The sequence below is a fragment of the Lissotriton vulgaris genome, chromosome 11, assembly GCF_964263255.1.
Source record: "Lissotriton vulgaris chromosome 11, aLisVul1.2, whole genome shotgun sequence".
In the NCBI taxonomy this organism is placed as follows: Eukaryota; Metazoa; Chordata; class Amphibia; order Caudata; family Salamandridae; genus Lissotriton; species Lissotriton vulgaris.
The window spans coordinates 807,046,285-807,067,538 of NC_141699.1; positions in this window are offsets into that span (position 1 = coordinate 807,046,285).

A 21,254-nucleotide genomic window follows, 5' to 3' on the forward strand; every position below is an offset into this window, starting at 1 on the left:
TTTGCAGCACACATAAAAGTTGCAAAACGTCATTTTTCAAATTGGTTGTTATGTGCAGGAAGGGTCACCTTCCTGCACATAAACAATCAATTGCCTTTTGCTGTTTCTATGTATGCTGCAGCAAGCATACAAACAGCAAAAATGATGTGAAATTAAACATTTCTCCTCTTTACGCCTGTTTAAGAACAGATTTTCCCTGCTCTTAATTTTTGCGCTGCTCCATATTTACGCCACCCTTGTAAATATGGGGCAGTGTTAAAATCAATAGGTGTTGCCTGCCTCTTTCACGCTAAGTATTGCGTGAAAGCGGGCCTTATTTACAAGGCAGCGTTAAGCAAAGTTAAGTGGCTAAATGCTGCCTTGTAAATAAGAAGTAAGGCAAAGTCCATATCGCCACAGGAACGTCACTAAAAGTGACATTCCAGTGGCAATAGGGGCTTGTAAATGTGGCCCTCAGTATCAGCAAAAAACTTGTAATACTGCTTCAAAATGTTCATTAAAATTGCCCTACTCCCTTCTCAAGCACATCATTTAACACAGGTAATCTTTCGAGCTAGAAGTACATTACACGAGAAAAAAATAACTACAAAACGCAGCTAAATATTCAGGACGATGTTCATGTTCTTACAAAAGGAAAGACATCTTCCGATCCCACTTTATGCTATACACAACAAGCCATACAATATGTTGGTGCTCATATTGGCCAACAAAATTTCTAATTGGAGAATCACAGTAAAATACCTAGGGGTATATTCACAAGAAAGTGTGATAACTACCCCAAGAGTAGCGTAACGCAACTTTCAACATCGCAGCCCATCACAGGAAAATAACCCCCTGTCAACGTGGAATTCACAACAAGGGGTTTCATGCGATAGTCTGCCGGAACCGCGGACAATATCCGCAATACAACCACCTTGATAGAGACAAAAACACAAATCACAACACCAAAAAACCTGTGATGGTCCCAAGCGCGATGAGGAAATCAGCGATAAGCAGCGCCACGCCTGCAACACATACCTGGCAGGTGGGAAAAATCACCATAAAAGTAGGAAAAAAACCCAAACACAAACTGACAAACACCCAAGCACCATGGGGGCAGCCAGAGCAGGTGTAGAGGACGAGCGCAACCCCACAAGCAACCCGGACAACCAGCCCCGGACCTCGGGGACAGGGAAGGGCAAGGACAAGAAGAAGAGGAAGACGAAGTTCAGTCCGCAGGCGTACAGGATCATAGACTTCAGCAACATGGCAACCAAACTTGATGCCATCCTTGGGTGTGTAGCCCAGCTACTTGGTCTCCAATGAGCCCTGACTGACATTGCTGGAGTCATGACGCAGAGAGAAGAACACCTGTCCGCTCTGAGTGGCTCCAGCGATACCAGCCGTGAGCTGCCACAGATGCGGAGGCTCATGGAGGACATGGTGCGGACTGAGGCGGAAAGGATGGCAGCCACAGCTGAACATCAGCGGAATGTAGCTGGGATCTACCATGCCCTGCAGATCCCCATCATGGCATTGCTGACACAAGGCGTGGCGATGTTGAATGCTGCTGCCCCCATACCATCCACATCTCCGCCTCTGGTGTGGCTATGCCTCCCTGTGCTGCAGTCCTAACCACTCTGGCACCTGAGGTGTCAGTGCCACACAGTGTGGCTGACAGACCACCTCCTGCACCTGAGGTGTCAGTGCCACACAGTGCGGCCGACAGACCACCTTCATCACCTGAGGTGTCAGTGGCACACAGTGCCACAGCCGGTATAGCAGCACCGACAGGTGGGGCAGGGCACGTGTCCGGGAACGAGGATGTGGATGGGCTTGTGATCAGAAGGGCTCAGTAGCATTAATTTCTGCCACCTGGCCTGTTCCTGGTTGGTCCCACACATGGCCTCATTACCTTCCCTGACCCCCGATTTGCTCAGATGCACTCACATTGGACAGTGACATGGACCGGCACATCCTGTTTGATGACCAATGACACAGCGACCAGACTGCGGACTGCACCCCTCCTCTTCTGCACTACTTGTCTTCCATGGATGGACTCTGACTGGCCCTCCGCGGGCCCATATAGTGTGGTGTTTCGGCAGTGCCGTGCAACGCTTCAGCTGTGGAAAAGCACTGGATGTGCAGTAAACATCCAGTGATGCACTGCTGGGTCATGTCTTTCGTCATTAATATATGTATGTGTGGATGAATGTAGCAACAATGATTTCCCTTGCCTCAATGATGCTCATCCTGTGGGATGCCAGTCAGAGGGTGCTACATACCTGATTGTGTCACGTGTCTCGTGGACACCACAACAGGGACACATGCACCAGTCACTTTCTTGTCCAGACATCGACTGAACCACGCCCAGAGCTCATGAGTCATTTTTGCAAGCCCTGCCCTGTTTCAGCGTACTGCAGGCCAGACCACTCCGCTCACGCTCCCCGGGGGGGCCTCATTGCTTCCCTTCACAGGCATACTCGCTGGGGGTGTGCAGGTCACTGGTCTAGTTGTCAGCATGTCACAGCCACACCCTGGTGGCTGGTTTGCATGCACACCACACCCACCCGGCACAGGCGTCACAGGCCATGTGACCCCGCAAATATAAGGTGCCAATAACGTCATATACCCATCTGCTGGTGGTGACTGGATGACAAACCCAAGGCCTTGAGGCAGGCACGGGCCTACCACCATATGGCGCTGACTGGGGTTGAACAGGGTTTGTGGCAGATGCTGCATTGCAGCCTGCACGGGCCTACCATCATGTGGCGCTAAATGGGGTTGGACAGGGTTTGTAGCAAATGCTGCATTGCAGCCGGCACAGGCACCCCGCCATGGGATGGTGACTTAGGGTGCACTGAGTCATTGGCACCTTGAGTTGCTGAGCGGGTGATCAGCCTGCGATGATGGCCCGTCCTGGTGGTCTAGACTGCTCAGGATTTGTGGGCCTTGCTGGACCACAGTGTAGGCTGAGCCAGTGGCCTGTGCGGGCCTACGGCCATGTGGCCTCGCTTCCGGGGTCACAAAGTTAATGGCACCCATTGGGCTGAGCGACTGTGCAGGCTGTGATGTTTCCGGGTGCCCTGGTTTGTCCCATGCCATGGTGTAATAAAGTCCCAGCACCAGACGTGATACTTGGTGTCCAGTGAAGCGTGGATGCATGATGCGGAGGGTGCCATATCTATGGGCCCCGGGCTTGTGGCGGAAGGTGAACAATGTGGCCCAGGTGTGCATGGGAGGGCATGCTCCCATGGGCAGTGGGAGGGCCTGGAATGCCTCTGCCTGGGTGTGCATGGGCGGGCATGCTCCCATGGGTGGCAGGAGGGCCTGGGATGCCTCTGCCTGGGTGTTCATGGGCGGTGGGCGATGTTGTCTTGTGCAAGTGTGTGTGCTGTGCCAGCCATGTCTCTGGACTCTGCTTCAGATGACGCCTCTATCTCAGATGTGTGACCTAGTGTGCTGCTATGCATACCAGCAAGTGGTTGGAGACACACCAGTGGCAGCAGGTGAGCAGTATGGCCTGGGTGCGCAGGGTCAGCTCTCTCCCCTTCTCTTCTTCTCTCTCTCTCCCCCTCTCTTCTTCTCTCTCTCTCTCCGCTCTTCTTCTCTCTCTCTCTCTCTCTCTCCCCCGCTCTTCTTCACTCTCTCTCTCCCTCTCTCTTCTTCAATCTCTCTCCCCGCTCTTATTCTCTCTCTCTCTCCCCCTCTTCTTCTCTCTCTCTCCCACGCTTTTCTTCTCTCTCTCTCGCTCTCCCCCTCTCTTCTTCTCTCTCTCTCCCCACTCTTTTTACCTCTCTATCTCTCCCTTCTCCTCTCCTCTTCTCTTTCTCTCTCTCCCCCTTATCCTCTTCTCTCCCTCTCTCCCCTCTCTTCTTCTCTCTCTCCCCCTCTTTTCTTCTCTCTCTCTCCCCCTCTCTTCTTCACTCTCTCCCGCTCTTCTTCTCTCTATCTCTCTCTCTCCCTCTCTTCTTCTCTCTCTCTCTCTCCCTCTCCCTCTCTTCTTCTCTCTCTCTCTCCCCCCTCTCTTCTTCTCTCTCTCTCCCCCTCTCTTCTTCTCTCTCTCCCCCTTCTTCTCTCTCTCTTCAGCTCCTCTTTTCTCCCCTCTCTCGCCCCCACTCTTCTTCTCTCTCTCTCTTTCTCTCTCTCTCTCCCTGTCTTCTTCTCTCTCTCGCTCTCTCTCTCTTCTTCTTTCTGTCTCCTTCCCTCTCTCCCTCTGTCCTTTGATGTGCGCAGGACACACTTTTTCATCATGTTGTTTGTCTTGCAGGCTGTGACCTACGGATTGTGTCCAGGGGAGCTGCCATGTGTCTTCATTTAATTTCTGTGTTGTTTCAATAAAGTTTCATTGTTTGCTTCGAAAGTGAATGTGTGGTGCTCATTTCTGTGATGACACATGCTTGTCACCAGTTGTATTTGTGCGACAACAGCCAGATCACTTCATACATGTTTAGGTGTAGCTGATGTGGCATGTCTTTTGGCTGGGGGATGCCCTGGGGGTGGTGGCGGTGGGTGTTGTGGCCCTCTTGGGTGTCCGGCCTGCATAATAAGTTGCTCCATGGCATCTATTGCCCTTCCGATGACGCCCTGGGCTGGGCTCCCTATTGTGTGCAGGCTGCCGTCCGACTTTACACCAGGTCGGAGCAGGTGTAAATTTCCTGCTGCTAACGCGCCTTATTGCATGTTTTTTGTCCTGTCTGGTCATTGTGAATGTTGAGGTGTGGTGTTGTTGCAGCTTTTTGCACAGGAACGCCTACTCTGCATCTCATTAGTGATAGTTGCGGGGTCCTCTGTGGCGATGTTTTTTGGAGCTGCGATCGCGGGAAAACTGGTGCTATGGGCTGTTAGCACCTGCTTGTGAATGGTGGGGCAAATTTATCATGACTTTGGCTGCGATAAAGTGCCATTGATTCCGCGATGGCTCCTTGTGAATATGCCCCCTAGCGCCTTATCAGACACACCATGCTAATGCAGGCCATTTATGAACAACTATCTAACTACAACATACAACATGTCACACCTGTCAGGCTATTTCCCCATTCCTTGCAGTCGCAGAGATAACCAAACAATATCAAATATGAGATTATTGAGGTTCACTTCATTCTGCAAATGAAAGTTAGACTTTGAAGCATTCTGTACTCTCCAGGGAGGTATTTGAGAGCCATCACAGCTTTATTCATCCCCCGTTCAGGTCAGAGGCCACCGAAGTCATCTGCGGCGTTCCTCAGGGCTCCTCGCTCAGCCCCACCCTCTTCAATGTCTACATGAGCCCCCTTGCGGCCATCGCACACCAACACAACCTCAACATCATCTCCTATGCCGACGACACACAGCTGATCCTCTCCCTCACCAACGACCCCACCACCGCCAGAACCAACCTTCACGAAGGGATGCACGACGTAGCCGAGTGGATGATGACCAGCCGCCTAAAACTGAACTCAGACAAGACGGAAGTTCTCATCTTGGGCTCCTCGCCCTCTGCCTGGGACGACTCCTGGTGGCCCCCCGCCCTGGGCACCGCACCCAAACCGACAGACCACGCACGCAACCTGGGCTTCATCCTGGACTCCTCCCTCTCCATGACCAGACAAGTCAACGCCGTCTCCTCGTCCTGCTTCAATATCCTGCGCATGCTACGTAGGATCTTCCGGTGGATCCCCACCGAGACCAAGAAGACAGTCACCCAGGCCCTCGTCACCAGCCGACTGGACTACGGCAACGCCCTCTATGCCGGAACCACCGCCAAGCTCCAGAAGAGACTCCAGCGAATCCAGAACGCCTCAGCCAGACTCATCCTCGACATCCACCGACACAGCCACATCTCTGGACATCTGAGAGATCTGCACTGGCTCCCGGTCAACAACAGAATCACCTTCCGTCTCCTCACCCACGCACACAAAGCCCTACACAACCAAGGCCCGAGATACCTCAACAACTGCATCAACTTCTACACTCCCACACGCCAGCTCCGATCGACCAGCCACGCCCTCCCTGCCGTCCCCCGCATCCGAAGAGCCACAACAGGAGGAAGGTCCTTCTCCTACCTGGCCACCAAGACCTGGAACTCCCTCCCGACCCCCCTCCGCCTGACCCAAGACCACCTCGCCTTCAGGAAGCTGCTCAAGACTTGGCTGTTCGAGCAGTAGCGGACCCCCCCTCCCCAAGCGCCTTGAGACCCTCCGGGTGAGTAGTGCGCAATATAAATGTCTTTGATTGATTGATTGATTGATTCTGAAGAGGTAGTGTGGTTTGAGTCAACATTAGGTACAATAGATTTGTCACAACTTTAGTGAGGATGTGTCTGCCCAGTCAAGGCCCAAAATGTTATTAAATGACAACACTTGAGAAATATTTCTAAAAGTGTAGATATGTGCCCTAGTAAGAATTGCACACATTAAATGCGCAATAAATAGGTAATAAAACGAAATCATTGTAATAAGTCAGGCCACCTAGATCACACACACATATTGTGTAACATTCACTGTCATAAATATTCACAAATATCAGTAGCGCTCTCTAAGAGACGCCAACAAATAATTCCTTGCAATCACTGCTAAAAAGGTTATAAGCACTATAACATTTACGAATGTACACCATGAACAAATCACTATCTAAATGCTAAAAATTGAGTTACGAAACAGGGCAAGGCAATCTCCTGCCCGAACCAAGAACTTTTGTTAACAGTTTGCATACCTTTACTATTTGTGATCCCATGGACTGCAAACATCATAAACTGGTAGAAACAAGTGCAGCACTGTGGCAAACTGTAAATTAAAGAATTAGGAGGGGTCTCTAGGTGGCGCACGACCAAGATGGCTGCACGCCTGTGAGGCTCTGAAGGCCTGGTGGCATAATCCTCTAATTATTCCCCTACAAACCGCAGTAAATCTCGCTTTCAAGCCTGTCGCCGCTTTATTGCCCCAAACCCTGACTCCTATGCAGAATTCATGACTCCTTGACCCCTGTGGAATGCGCCTGGGCAGAGACCTGCTGTGCACAGCAGAGGCGGAGTGTTTCGCTTGAATCCTGTTGCAGCTGCTGCTGTTGGGCGAGGCCAGTGGATTCCACATGGCGCTGGGCCTCTGCTGGACTCGTGTTGTGGCTGCACTTTTCAGACAAGCCTTACCTTTCTTCAGCTGCCTAGATCCGCTAACTACGATCCCTGCCAACCTGCCGCGGTGCTCACCACCTGCTAGGTGAAGGAGAAATCTGGTGAGAGCCTTGCGGCCCTGTGCGCGAGGACGCTGGGGCTGAGGTCCGGCAGACTGGAGGCGGCGGCGTGCCTGCAAGGATCCATTTACACTCAACCTGGCCTTCATACTCCTTCAAGGGCCCCTGCAGACAGTGTTGCTGTGCCCTCCCCTTATCTGTGGCTACTCCCGGCTTCCCTATACCAGCTAGGCGCCTAGGATGCTAAGGCCCAGATTCCGCGCGGCGGCTCCCCCTCCTGCGAAAAGTCCTCATAAATACTCCCTTAAAGGCACTTGGGGAGAGATTGTCTGCCTCTCGCCTGAAGACTCGCCTTATCCAACACAGTGAGGGCACACAAGGATACGCCCACGGCCGCCAAATGCATCCTGCGCTGCAGCACGCTGGATTGCTGGTCACCATACCTGCGGTGAGCCATATCACCCATTGTGAGGCGAGTACGCTCAGCTAAAAAAATAGTCTGCACTACCTTGCCTGCTCTGATGTTGCCATCATTTTGAACTGTCTGTGGCGTTGCGCGATGCCTACACACAGAGCTCTTCACTTTGGCTTGATGCACTATCCTGCCTGATGTCCCAGATTAGCGACACCCACTGAGCGCTGATCATTGCGCTACCCACTCATTTGCTGCAAAGCTACATCCAAAACAACACTACTAGGGCCCATCCGTGACCTTTGAAGTCTTTCTTGGGTGCTATGTTGTAATTAAACATCATGTGTGCTGCGGTGCACCAGACCCTCTTGTGCTGATGTGTGGCTGCAGCGTTCGTGTGGGCGCTTTTGGGGTCTGAATGTATGCAGTTTGACTTCCGCATTGCTAAACACCACGCTCACCCACATCCAATTTAACCCTAAGCGATTACTTCACATTACTTGGCATCGACGTGTCCCCCTGGACTGCAGAATATTTCCTCATCACCGACTGCAAAACTCCTTGGTTGGATGACTCCCTGCGGGCCCTGCCGTAGCCTACCAGACACACGACTAAAGGGTCCCCACAGCAGCTCATTTATTGCCCTTTGAGAAGCTTGTTGCCTTAATCTCCGGTAGCTCATTCCTCCCCAGGCAGGTTGCTATGTCCCCCTCTGCAAAAACAACAGTTGATGGACAGAATGCAGAACAATGTCATACATTCACTCCAGTACAGAGATCTGGGCATAAATCCATCGTTTTTTTGCACACCAAGCCACCCCAGTTCAGATATGGCCATATGCAACTCAGCCTTGACCCTGTGCCTCATGGGAACAGTCCAGCCAGTAGCGGTCGGCAGTAGGTGTTTCTGTAGGGTGGTGACGTGGGCAGGAGGAGGGGCAGGGTGGGGGGAAATAATGTATGGATTACGGAGTTTTACAGGTAAGGAAACATTTAAATACATAAAACGAATTTCGTTGCGCACACTGCATCACATTTGGTGATGCAGTGTGCGCAACGAAATTCGTTTTATGTATTTAAATGTTTCCTTACCTGTAAAACTCCGTAATCCATACATTATTTTCCCCCACCCTGCCCCTCCTCCTGCCCACGTCACCGCCCTATAGAAACACCTACTGCCGACCGCTACTGAGTCCAGCCCAAACTGCCAAGCCATGTCTTCCCTGGACCGGAATCAAGCCTCCTAGGACCGGTTTATGACTATCAGCCGTCATCAGCCAGGATAGCTTGACTCCAGTGGCGTGGAGAGCACGGGACTCATGTCTGAGCATACCCGTCCCACTCGGGGTGACAAATGCAAAAACAACAGTTGATGGACAGAATGCAGAACAATGTCACACATTCACCCCAGTACAGAGATCTGAGCCTACTACTCGGTCTATTGGGTCTGCACCAGGGGGATTGGTCCCTGGATCCTTTCGGCCGAGCATCTGGCTCGGACTTGGCTCTGACCTATTCTAATCATGCACCGGTTTGTATGATGATGATTGCACCCCCCAATTTGATTGCAACTCCACGCTGCTGGAGGTTAGTGCCTGAGGCATTGATGAATGCTGTCTTTAGGGCAGAGCTTCACAAGAAGATTCCAGACTTTTTTACACACAACAAAGGCTCGGTCGCACATGTTGGCATGATTTGGGAAGCATTCAAAGTCACGATGCGCGGCACATATATGTCAAAGAGTTTCGGAGTCCTCTGAGATATCCAAGGAACTTATGGGTGCTTGAAAGTGAATTGAAGCAGTTCAAGAAAGACCTCTGGACTGAGATCTCCGGCACGCATTGGACATTGCTTTGGTAAAAGCTTACTGAATACACCACCACAGCTGAACGTGAAGTCAAATTCCCCGGCAAATGTTTTATGGCCCGACGCTATGGCAAAGGGGAACGTCCCGGTAGGGCCTTAGCGACTGACATTCGACAACCTCGGTTTTCTAATTATGTTCTGGATATAGTGAATGGTGCTGGAGTACGCCTTAGAGATAGTCTTGCAATCCTACACACGTTCACTGAATTCTATGCTGACCTATACAGCTCTTGCAGAACTACGCCCCCAGAACTCTCTCCCTATCTTGGGAATGTTGCACTGGGCTGGCTGGGGGACACCCAGAAAGAATTCTTGGCTGCCCCCTTTGAGGATGATGAGATTTGCGAAGCTATTGTGCAGATGAAATCAGGGAAGGCCCCGGAGTCTGATGGGCTCCCCGTAGATTCTTACAAAACTTACAGAGACCATTTACTCCTGGTACTGAAAGAGGTATATCTGGAGGCCCAGGAGACTCAAGTCCTCCCGGCCACAGTGAGGAAGGCACTCATTACCTCAATCCTAAAACCCGGCAAGCCTGCGGACCGCTGTGACTCCTACCTGCCCTTCTCCCTCATCAATACGAACGTAAAAATACTTGCTAAAATTTTAGCTAGTTGCCTTAGTCTCCTGATGGAGACATTGGTTTTGCCGGACCAAGCAGGGTTCATTCCTGGCAGGGGGACTTCTCATTATCTCCGGACGCTTTTTTGTATACTACAAAATGTTGATCGACAGTTGGCCCTTGTGGCGGTCTCTTTAGATGCCACAAAGGCTTTTGGTTCTGTTGAGTGGGACTATCTCTTCACCATTCTTCAGTGTACGGGTCTTCCCAGCGGTTTTCTAGCTTGGATTCACCTCCTTTACACTTTCCCGATGGCAAAGGTTCTGATTAATGGTCATATCTCCCCCTCTTTCTCTCTTCCTCACAGCACTCAGCAGGGATGCCCGCTGTCTCCACTCCTATTTGCCCTTGCCATAAAGCCTTTATCAGCCAAGATCAGGCAACATCATCAAGAGAAGGGCCTTTGCTGCTTTCTTTGCCCGATTCTCATTTCTCTTTATGCGAATGATGTTACCCTCTATGTCAAAGAACCCCAACAAAACCTTAACCTGCTCCTTCGTGAGTTCGTCAGATTTGATGGCCTTTCTGGTGTCCACATTAACTGGACCAAATCTCAAATCTTTTCACTTACTGCTTCGGCGACTCAATTTGACACCGACTACCCCATAGAATTGTGCTCTACTGAGGTCAAATATTTGGGTATAGGTGTTACTGCAGACCACAAGGAATTAAGGAGACTCAATTATGGGTGAACGCTGTATCAGATCACTAGCTGCATAACTAGGTGGACTGCACTTCCCCTCACCATGGCGGGCCGCATTTCTCCTATTAAAAGGGTGATCCTTCCAAAATTCTTGTACCTATTTTTAAATATCCCATACAACCCGGGTAGACACTTTTTCTCCTCGCTCCGGACAGAACTGCTTCACCTCGTTGGGGGTGGCAAGCAACCGCGTATACGCTCTGGGACTTGATACTCTGGCAAGATCAAACAAACTCATACGCTGAACTCCTACCAACCTTTTCAAGTCCCAGGGATATTTGGGCCCACTCCAAACGTATGTCCTGGAACATCCCACAGACCTGATCCCTCACTCTACTTAATTTTGCTTTAGGATTTGTATATTACATGCCATCGTAAGATGCCTATCTACTTGTATGAATCAGACCCTGATGTTCTCTGTTATTCCTTTCCATACACTGCACCACGTCACTCCTCTCATATACGATATGTGCTGTATACCCCAGATGTAGACTGCTTAATGTCTCTTCCTTCATATTATTTTCATGATACTTTAATAATATGTTACCAATGCTCTATTATGGCTATACTACATGCCCATTAATCCAAGAAATGTTATTAAGATCTGCTTATCTCCCAGTTTAGGTTTAGTGCTTATCGATCCCAATTCATGGAGGTTCAAGAGACTCTAGGCCAGCAGTCCCAAATTTAACATTATCATCTCATTGATGAATGGTGTGTTAGCACACAGGGCAACTGGCATACACTGGGATCATTTAAATCCTTCTCAAGATGTTCTCAGTCTTACAATTGTGCAAGTCATTTGAGTGCTGGATCTTTCATTAAAGGTCAGAATCATGACCACTTACCTGATCAGCTCTTTTTGATTTTGGTTCTTGATGCATCTCTCCTGTTGTCTCTGTTTAACGGCAAGGAGACTTTGTGGTGCTGTGACGACCTCTGTATACCCGCTGGGCTGACTGGGGGCTTCCATGGTAAACAGCAACATCAGACCCACATATAATCAGCAGGGCATTTGGGACTGTTCCTATATAGATGGAAAAAGCATCACTATAGCCATAATGTCTAAACATTACAGCAGCATACATGTGTGTCTACTCCATGTTGATGTTCTCCCTTGAGCTAGAGTGGGGATACACCTTTAATGTTCAGTTTAGAACCCGCTCACTTCAAATCAGGGTCAGCACACCACCTCAGTTTATATAGCCAATCAATCCAGTGAAGTCTTAAGGATTTGTGGGCCCCAGTCACGGGATATTTAGGGACCCCCTGATTAGAACAACTTTGAATTTATTACCCCATTTCAGCTCATTAAAGCCATGGTGAAGCCAAACAATATTAAATAATATTTTAAGCTTTCAGAAACTCTGGTACACAAAAACAGCTGAAGGCTCAAGCTGCAGGATGTCCGCCTATCTAATAGTACCAAAAGAAACCTTGAAAAAGCCATTTCTTTTTGTCTTAGGATCTTTAGGTTCTTTAGTTTTTATTTACAACAAAAACGTTTTATGTACAATTCTGTGTCAAATCAGCTTGTAGGAAAGACATGCTAAAGGTGACCTGTCAGATTTGTAGTTGAGTAAGGCATAATATTAAATTAATATGTGTCCCTAGAGCTTGAAATTGTAGCTTTAGTTGCCAAATGTTTGTGATCATAATTATATCGTCTGTCACTACTGGCCCTCTTGCCCCCACAGTGAAAATTAAAGCACTGTTCCCAGGATTTTCACCATTCCATTGGTCAAAATCTAATACCTTTCTCATTGTTTCACTTCCCCTGCATTGTCCCTCTTCTCTCTATATGTTTGCTCTTAGTTAGCTAGACAGTTACCTGAGGCCCTGCTGAGGAAGAAGAATGGGACAGGGCAGGATACAAGAGATGGACAGAGAAATAAAGAAGAAGGTTTAAAGATAGAGATTATGTAGAAAGATATGTGAGGTAGGGGAAGGAGTAAAGTAAATTAAAGAATGGTGAAGGCCCCTATGGAAAGATAAAGAGAAGTAGAAAGGAGAGTTAGAAAAAGGAAGGTTTAGGTGGAGATAGAGAGGTAGGGTCTAAACCTGCCACTTGGAGCTATCCCCGGTCCACCTGCTGGGTGTAAAGAGAGACAGGGGATGGGGCATTGGGGCCTTCAAAAAGAACCTAATGCTATCTTCTAGTGCCTGGGGATGGAGACATCTCCTGCCTGGGGATGGAGACATCTCCTGCCCCGGGAGAGCTCCCATGGATGCAACAGGGGTCAGACACTGCTGTGGTGCCTTAGGGCTGCTCATGCCCCTCCGGTAGGGCTGCAGAGGGGTGGCAGGACTGGGCTATTGGAGTCAAGAAACTTCAGTCCACACACTGCTTGTGAATCTTGACATAGTACTGTGGAGCCACATTGGCAGCTAGATTTCAGGTTCATTCAGCACCCACTGACGGTGGAACCACACTGCACCCTGAGGTAAACTCAACTTGCTTCTGCCCATGCCTGCCACTGTAGTGGTGTTTCAATCCATCTGTCCATTATCCTACCATCACTGGAAGACATTGTTCGATTTCTATCGCGTTTTAACTGCAATACTGTACAAACATGGGCAAGAAATATGGAACCAGACCAAATTGCACTTTGACTCTCGTAAGTCCACTTGAGTTCTGATAAGTAACTCCATTCATCCTAGTGATGACCAAATGCCTGTGATAGGCAATAATGATGCTGCAAACATGAAAACACTTCTACTAGCCATGCAGTAGAGTCTTACCTCAATTGAAACAAAATTGTGCAGCATGTGTACCAGAATGGACTCAATTACCTATAAACTAGAGTAGCAAGATGGCTGCCTTACAGAGGCAGAACAGACACTATCCAAGGTCGAGGACACCGTTGCTACCCGCAGCGACCAATTACTCAACATGGAAAGGGTACTCTAGGTTATATCAGCTAAGAGCAAAGACATAGAAGCTAGATCCCGCTGAAATATCCTTTACATACTGGGCATCCATGAATCCACAAATACTGGAAAAATAAAAGACGTTGCCCAACAGCTCCTCACCACCCTCTTCGGTGCAGACGCTTTAAAAAAAATACTCATTGTAGAGTGGGTACATTGGGCGCTACAGCCAAGACCCCCTCGTGGCACATCTGCGAGGCCTGTCATTGCCTGTTTACTTAACTATTGAGATGGGTACATTGCCTTGTGCCTCGCCAGGGAAAAGTGGCACATCAAAGTTCGAGGGGAATGCTGTGACCATATACTCAGACTTCACCATTGCAGCGCAAGAACCACAAAGGAAATTTATACCCATCAAGAAAAATCTAAGGCAGCCAGACATCCCGTACACCATGTTATACCCGGCCAGACTCAAAATCTCCTTTCAGGGAAAAGACCACTTCTTTCAAATCCCACAACAGTCCACATAATTTATGTGCTGCAGCTGAAAGAGAAACTCCCCAAAGAAACCTTCTCCTTCTTCTTTTAGGCCTACATCACCAATGTCCGAACCAGGCTGAATATACTTCCATATCTAAGAGATCTTCACACCTTCTATTGTTTGGTTTGTACTCTATGTTGAATTGTGAATTTCTAAACACCACTGTGATAACCCTAGACCAGAGTTCTTCAATCTGTGGTGCGCGCCCCCTGTTGGGGCCCGACACCATCTCAGGGGGGGCGCACACTCCACACTAAAATCTCACCTTTGTCCTCTAACAAACTGGGCAGAGTGGAGCTGCAGGGGCCCTAAGAAGGGGTGAAAGCCATCAAATCCTCATTAACAAGAAAAAGGTCTTTTAAAGACCTGTGAAATACTCGGGCTGTGTGTGCACTGGGAAGCTGTCTCATCAGGCTGCCACCCACTGGGTTGGGGGGTGGGCTATCCTGATTAATTCTTACAGCTGAAAAGCTTTATCTGCAGTGGGAGGCAAGGAGCCCCCTTTGCTAAAACTGAAAGCAGGATTTCATAGCAGAGGAGACTCCTTGCCTCACACTGCTGATGAAATAAATGTCTGTTACTTGCTTTCAGTTTTAGCAGAGAAGGCTTCCTGCCTCCCACTGCAGCTGAAGTATTTCAGCTCTCGAAATTTAACCCCTTCCAGGGAGTGACAGCTCTTCCCAGAAAGGTGACAATGTTCATTTTTAAATTACACCAGCAGGAGCAATGATCACAGGGCTAAAAGGGTTTTAAGTTGCCAAAAGACAAATCCCAGTCAGGTGTTGAAACAGCCTGCACATTGCTTCTCTTGACACTAAATATGAGTTATAAAGAAGTATGTATTAATTTATGTTACTTTTCTGTCTTTATTCCCTTTTATTATCAGTCATATCATTCAAGCAGCCCTAAAACACACTTTAAAGTGGTTTCTATTTATATTTGCTGTTCAGAGTATGCACAGATAAGTGCTGAAAATAGAGCTTTAGGTGACAGCTTATTTTTGTACCACGTGGGACATCAAATTAATTAGCTGGCAACCCTAATCATAAAACTGGAATTTTGTTGCAAGATCAGCCCAGTATTTATTTTCTCCACCCTTGATCCCTGGTTAATGCCGTAATAGCAAGAGCAATAGTTTAACATATCTAAAACCCTGCGCTGCCGTCAATAGCGTGCTGAGTTACTGCAAGTGTCTGGGAATGCACCCTGCATTCAGACAACTTGATCCTCATTCTCGCCCTTCACTTTCATGCTCACCCTGCACTCACAGCGATCACAATTCCCTCACACTAACCCCCATGCACTCACACCATTCACCCTGTACTCAGTGATCACTCTGCTCTCACAATGCACTTGTGCGGTTTTCCCTGAACCTCAACCTGCAGCCACACACGCACACTACCAACCCTGAACTCATGTGACACTTCACTCACCTGTCCCCCTCACTGCTCAATCTGCAATCTCTCTTAAACAAGCCCATCAGTAATCATGCATTCATTAGTCCCACTCTGAACTAACATGCACACCCAAATTCATATGGTCACCTCACCCTGCAGTCACTCCACTTACCCTACTCTCACACTGTCGCATACCTCACTGTGCACTCACATGAGCACTCCTGCCACCCTCACAGCACAGAGAGTTAATGTGCCTGCTACAAAGAAGTGTACCATGCAGATCAAAGAACTGAGGGGCATATGTTCAAGGAAGTTGCGGAGTGAGGCGTTAGCAGTCATGGGTTAATGCCTCTCTCCGCCACTTTAGAAAAAGAAGCCTGCACCATATTTACAACAACATGGTGCAGCCTTGCATTTCCCCTGCGCTGGCGCTACACTTAGCAGTGTAGCGCCAACGTAGACACCATTGCACTATAGTGCAAGGGTGTCTGGGTGCAGGGAATAGATTGCTTATGTACAGGAGGGGGACCTTCCTGTACATAAATAATCTTTAAATGCCATTTGTCCCACTTACATGTGTGCTGCTTAATACAGCACACACAGAAATAACAAAATGGATTTTTTTTAAACATTACAAATACAAGGCATTTTGCTTTTTTCATGTGTGCTGCACAAGGCAGCACACATGAATGAAGCAAAAATGCGGAGAAATAATGCATTTCTCCTAGTTTCGCCAGCTTAAGACCAGGTTTTCCCTGTTCTTAATTTTAACGCTGCCTCACTTTTACGCTGCCCTTGTAAATAGGGCACAACATCAAAATCAGTGCCTGTTGCAGTGGAACGCCCACCGCAACATGAAAGGGGGCCTTATTTACAAGGCAGCATTAAGCCAAGTTAAGTGGCTTAACTCTGCCTTGTAAATACGGCAATGCCCCTATCGCCACCACAAAGTCGTAAAAAGTGACGGTGTGGTGTCTATAGGGGCTTGTACATATGCCCCTGAGTATGATGAAACTATGAGTAGCACTATAAAAAAATTATATGTTTGCCAGAAAGGTGCTATAGAGAGATGAGGTGCATTGTTGGTGAGTGGTAGTGAGGGAATTCATGAGGAGGAAACACTCATTGTTTTGAACATTATTTGCCGGATATGGCCCGGGATATGTGGGTGGCGGTCGATTATGTAGTGTACCAGATTCCAGAAACTTCTGTCAGGTGGTGGGGAGGCCCGACATTTAAAAAAATTCAGCTGGGGGGCTCAACCTTCAAAAGTTTGAAGACCTCTGCCCTAGACTGATCATTGGGGGACTCCATGATATTCTTCCACTATATGTCAATATTTTCATGCACAATGCCCTCCTCCATTACCCAACTCTCGAGAGTACATCTTGCCCACTGGACTCTGTCTTCCTTCATATCCGATAGTGAACCCTTTCAAGGTACAAACTAATCCCCCACTGAAATTGGGGGTAAAGGATTGGAATATTAATGGTTTGATTATAGACTGTGTAAAAACGTATAAATATGTGGGAATCACATTTGACGATGGATTGACATTTAGAAAGCATTTTAACAATTTAGAGGCTAAAGGTATTTCACTTGCCTTTGACTTTCGAAAACTGAGAGATAAACTATTATGTCCCAATTACTATCACTTGCTGAAGGTCATGAGAGCAAAGCTTATCCCATCCCTGGACTACGGTTCAATAATTTTTCGGGGTAAGGATGAGAAATTGCTTGATGACATAGAAGTAAGGACGTATAAATCAGTTTTCAGGATTCCTAGACAGATTTCTCGTGCTAATTTAAGACTGGAATATGGTTTCAGGAAAAAGTTTTTTTTTAAAAGCCTTATTGGCACTATCTCGAGCCGATGAGGGCACATTAGCAAATGTGTGTGAGCGTGAGATTTTGAAGGGCGATTAATCGAGAAGCTGGCAGGATTATTTATCTGAGTGTCTATTCAACTTCGAATGCCCAAACTTGGTAGATGAAGTGAGGAGTAAAGCGGTTTATAAAAAATCAATTAATTTAACCGTTGCTCTGTTGTCAGAAATAATGGATAAAGATGAACTGAGGGAAAAAAACACTTCTGGTCTATAGCTAACTCTTTTGATAAAATATTAGTCCAACTTTATTTACTTTTTTATTTAAAACCCTTGATAAAAAATAAATGTATGCTATTAAGGTTTGGCATATATCCAACTAAAGATGGAACCCCCAAAATGGGAGTATAAATGATCATCAAATATTTGTAGGCTTTGTGGGCTGCATGAGGAAACTTTGCTGCACATTGTAACACTATGCCCAAAAATGTTGCAGGAGCGGAAGACAGTTTTAAAACCTATCTTTAAAGAAATGGGAGTTAGAACTTGTAGAACGGCAATTATACTTTGCTTACGTGGTGTCAATGTTCATATTATACATTAATTTGTTCAGTTCACCTTTAAAGTGGAAAAGAAAGTATGTAATGTTGATATCTAAAGTAAATGATAAATCCGTTTTGGTAACGATATAAAGATTTTTACTGTTTTTAGGTAGTAGATGGGCTATTTTACTGCATTTTTAATTCATTTTGAAATTGTGTAAGATCTGTATGTTGTAAATTTAAAGGCAATTTTTATAACAATGTTTGACACATTATGTTGATCTTTTTTTATGATTTTAAAGGTCTGAGTATGTGCACTTTATCCCCGAAAGGTGTTTTGTATTATAGATCATTTTTAAAACTAAATTATAACTTTTTGCTGATAGCATAAGGCACTTTAGCTTTGTCGTTGAAAAATTTAATGCACTTTATATTTTGCTGCTGATAGCATAAGTCACTTTAGCTTTGTCTTTGAAAATCGAATGCATTTTATATCTTGTTGCTAATAGTTATAGGCAATCAGTAAAATAGCTTTTTCTTTTTAATGCTAATTGTCATTTGCACAACTGTTAATATTTGCTTCTAGCACATTGCACATTAGTTTTGGTAACGTGAGTACATCACACTTTATTTAGTCATTGTGGACTGCTATTGACAAATTGATAATATTTGCTGTTAGCATAATGCATATTAATCCCTAACTGGAAAATGGTTAAATAATTGTTGATCAATTTATATTAAGGCATTGTATTCGTATATGTTCAATCAGACTTTGTGCTTGATATGTATTCTTTTTTTTGTAATGATTTTATTTAATCAACAAATAAACAAATTACTTACTTACTCCCCCACTGAACAGTGTTGTTATTACGAGGAAGCCCCCACTTGGCTCACTGGAGGTCCCCAGTAGGGTACTGCTGCTTCACTACTTTATGGTTGCATTTGCAGTTGTTGAAATATTGTTTTTAGATTGGAAGGAATTGCATCCCTGGTCAGATTGGGCTGCCAGCATGGGTGGAAGGGGGAATTGGGATTTTTCACTGGATCATGCTGTATACATCTGGTTGTCATTTTAAGTCTACACTGTTCGTAATATTCACTGCTCCACTTTCTCTCACAAATCCACAGTCCAAGGTTAATAACTCCACTGTGCTACAAACAATGCCTCCTCTATGCAACCTGAGCCCAGCAGGCAAACCCTCAATTTTTTTACATGAAATGTTTGGTGGTTGGGAACCCCCACAAACGCAGGCATATTCTTGCTTACTTGGATATGCATAATATGCATGTTGCCCTACTACAAGAAACTCACCTCATAGAGTCCACTTGCACTTTATTCAACACTCGTTGGGCATCACATAGGCAATTTTCCACATATTCCACATTTGCACGGGGCACAGTTATACTCATTCAAAGGGACGTCTCCTATGTCCCAAAGGGCACACTACATGACACTATTCCCTGATATGGGGCAAACTTGCTTTGATAGCAGTTGTTATTGTATATTGCTATAACCCCAATATTGATGATCCTCCCTACTTTGACTGACTCTGGGGCAAAATCGCAGACATAGGTTCACCCAACATAATCTGTTGTATGCCGATGCTGACCACTCTCACCCGAATCCCAGCTACCATAACAATGTTGAAGACCACTTGAGGGGGAACGTAGAAGAGCAGGGCCTGTCAGATACCTGGAGGGATCTCTACCCTGGGGCAGATAGGGCAATTTTCACTCAAGCATCCACAACAGCTGGTCAAGTCTAGATTACTGGTTAATTTCTAGAGGTCAACATATAGCCCACACATATTCTGATCATTCTCCTATACTGCTGGTGTTGTGCCTCCCAGCCCCTGTGCCTCCATATGCCTCATGGCGTCTCTCCCCTAAGCTCCACTTGGATGCTCCATTTCAGGAAGACCTGAGACAAAAAGTCGCCAACTTCTTTGCCAGCAATACTGATTCTGTCCCAGATGTAAGCACAGTATGGGAAGCTTTTAAAGTCATGTTCAGTGACAATTGTTTGACTAGAAGGGGTGGGGTGTGAGATCCCTATGGGATCAGTTGATGAAGTTAGAGGCAACCTTAAAGACGTATGAGTGATGTCTGGGGGTGTCTCTTAACCCAGATATATTGAAGCACATCAGATCCAACATGACAGACTTTCAGGAGACAGTGGAGAGGAAGTGCCTGCACTGTGGTAGGCATGCACATGCCAGAGCCAATAGCATAGGTGAGTGTTGGGGACATGCCTTTGCCATAAAGATTAGAAAGCCCCCCTCTGCCAATTATTTAATAGGGATATGCGATGCCAATGGGTGTCAGGACTAGGGTGGCTTGCGGTCTAGTGCCCGCCCCACGTCATGTACCATGTCCTAGGCATTTGTGTGGAAAGGTACATTGTTTTACTTCTAAGGGGCGTTGGTGGTTCAATTGTGCAACTCTATGATGTACTGTGGTGAAATGTACTTTTTATGTCTTGTAATGTGCACATTGTATGGAGTTTTCCTTCCCAGTCCGCCTAATGCGTTAGATTTGGCACCCTGAACGCGTCCGCGAGATGCGTGAGGTTTGGTAGCCTCACGCGAGATGCATGGGATTTGGCAAGCGGCTTTAACGCGTCCGCGAGATGCGTGGGAAATGGCAAGCGGTCGCATAAAACACCGGGCGTAGTCACGTCAACGTACGCGACCACGCCCAAACCCCTTTGCTCACTATTCCAGGGATTTTGAAGGTGTGGCAGCTTCCTCCTGATGCTCTGATTTGGAAACAGAGCTTGGGAAGCATTTTTTGGTTCTCGTTGCAGCAAGCTAGTGGTATCCAGCAGAAGGTCCATTGGAGAAGGCGATTCCAGTTGAAAGGTTGCTGTGGAGAATTTGTCAGATCCTGTAAGTTATATCTCGGAGCTTTTGGACTTCTGCAGCCACGCCCTTCTATTGAGTAGAGTAGGTCGTACTCTACAGGTAGGACCAATTTAGGTGATTTAAAAGGCTCAAATTTGGCGCAATCATTGCAAAAGTGCTTTTAGAATGTAAATTAAAACATTCATTGTTTCTTTTGATATTATTCAGTGAGAGTTTAGACTCAATCTTCTTGAGTTCTTCTTTGTATAGTTTTTTGGTCGCTATTCTTAACTGGCGCAATTCATTCTGCAGTTTACAGCAAAAGGATTTATTTTGCTTAAAGAAATATATTCATGTGCAGTTTTTGGGTTTGAAGATTACCGTTGTAAAGCAGATATTTACAAGGCAAAGAGACATTTGTGACTATCATAGTAAAGAGGTTATTTACAAGGAAAGAGTCACTAAGTCTTTGGTAAACCTGAG